This window comes from Papilio polytes, unplaced genomic scaffold (genome assembly GCF_000836215.1).
Source record: "Papilio polytes unplaced genomic scaffold, Ppol_1.0 DF821845.1, whole genome shotgun sequence".
NCBI lineage: Eukaryota > Metazoa > Arthropoda > Insecta > Lepidoptera > Papilionidae > Papilio > Papilio polytes.
Genome location: NW_013527359.1, coordinates 90,830 through 93,159, shown reverse-complemented (window position 1 = coordinate 93,159; position 2,330 = coordinate 90,830).

Genomic DNA, 2,330 nt, shown 5'->3' with positions numbered 1-2,330 from the left:
CGCGAGCCGCTTGCGGGATACTCGACAGACTCGGGGGCGTCGTTCGCCAAATCGGTCACGTTGCCAGTGACTACATCGAACATCTGCTCCCTTGAAAATGTCATTTCCGCTCCAGATATGACACTCAAGTCTTGCAAGTTTTCTCCCTCCATGGTGAGCTCGCGCTCGCGCTGCTGATCGCCGGGCGCCGCCACGAAGTCTACAGATGAGTCATTGGTTGCTTCCCTTAATCCTATAACATTCCTGGGTGGGTTTCGCACAACAGGTTCGGTATAATCTGAGCCGTCAACGTTCTGCTCTCTGACCTCCGGAGGGCCCGCCTCCACATGCAGAGGATAGTCATGATCGACTCCAGTAACAACCCTAGGTTCATTGGAGCCACCATAGTTGCCGGCCTGGTACTGCATATATTCATTATTACTGGGTTCTCCGGGAACCATCCTATCCAATCCTATTGGTCTTCTATCGGTTCCTCTATTCGGTGGCGGCTGTGAATAGTTATCAGGAGTTTGCTGGCCATCGGCCTGCCTGAAAGGACGGCCACTATTGTCAGTGATTTGGCCATCAACATGCCGATCCATGTAATTGTCGTTAGATTGATTATACCCGTCAGATTCAGTTTGTTGGCCTGGAACCATACGCGCTAGACCTGGAGGCGGTTCATCTCCGGAAATATTTAAATTTTGACTGTATTCTGTTTCTTGTTGACCAACTACCATCCTTCTCAATCCGGGCGGTGGAATATTTTGGCTAAAATCTGTATTTTCACCAAAATCAACACTGGACAAGTGTTCTGTTTGTAAATACTCATTTCTATCATGTTGAGGAGCAACCTCCATATTGTCAGGGATCTGCTGAGATACTGGAAGTGGTACAAAGCCTGCTACTGCTGGTTGGGGTTGATCAGGTCTTTCTGAATTATCTGGGGTTGTTTCTAAATTAGCTCCAAATCCAACAGGTATTCTGTTGCTATGAGAGATCTTGCTCACAACTGAAGGAGATGTTAAATTTGTATTGGCCATTTGTGGTGGGAATGGCTGAGGAGGAATATTTGAATGATTTTTAGAAATATTTTTGTGTGAAAAAGGTCCTGCATGTTTGAATGGATTTTGTGATGAAGATGGTGGAGGGAAAGAAGTTGGTGGAGGCAATGTTCCTGATGCCATTGCTGCAGGTGGATTGGTTGCAACAGAAACCGGCGGTGGTGGTGGCATGGATGATAGAAGAGAAGGATGGGAATCTGGATGTGATTGTGCAAGCTCAGCAGGTGAAACAGATGGTGGTGGCTGAAGAGGAGGTGGCAAACTTTGTTCAAGTTCATTATCAACGATTGGAGCGTCGGAACCTACATTATCGGTATTAGATATACTCATATCTTGCAAAGAACTTGATAATTCATCATGACTTTGCCTTCTGCTGCTATTGCTTTTGTGACTGTCTATTTTAGTTGAATCTTCATTAGAATGATTTGACCACTCTGTGCTCTGTGGGTACATGTCGTCTATACGAGATTGAGAGTAATTAAAATTTGAATTGTCAGTGTTAAGGCCGGGACTACTTTTGTTCGAGTTTCTGGACTGATTTTCACTTCTATAAGTCCCTTCAGAATGCGTATGAGGCCCATCACTAGATTCCTGTGACATCTGGGACTCTATGGACCACTGGGGTGTTAAATTTTCAAGGTGAAAACGTTTACCAAGGGCCAAATTAGGCAACCGTTCCTTTACAACATCTTTGTCACTCAAGGTTTTTACTTCGGATGAAGTATGTTCAGGCTGGCTAGGACTGCTTACCTTCCCAGGCATATTAGATTCTGTTTGAAAGTTGAGGTTTGGTTCTTTATTATCAGAAGGCTGTTGAGCAAATTCTTTGATTTCTCTTGTTGAAGTAGTGGATTGTTCTTGAGGTTCTTTTTTGTCCTCCATTGCCCAATTCCACGTATTTGTTGATACAAAGCTTTCTTCTATGACATTTGCATTGGTACATACTTGCTGCGCTTGGGAAGTATTCAATTGTTGGGCAATCTGATTAGACACAGGTTTTTGCTTACTTGAATCTTCCCAGCCCCAGTCCCAATTATCTTCCCAACCATCACTGTTTACCTTATTTTGTGGGTAGCTTTGTTGAGGCATACTTTGATTAGGATAGTAATTATGTGGATAAGCCTGCTGTGTGTTATTATAGTTTTGACTGGAAAAGTTCTGATTATATTGTGTTGGCTGTTGATAATACTGGTTGGCATTGTTAGCATAATTCTGCTGTTGGTACATTTGTCCATACTGCTGGTTGTACTGGGGCTGAGCCGGCTGTTGTTGTTGTTGTTGCTGCTG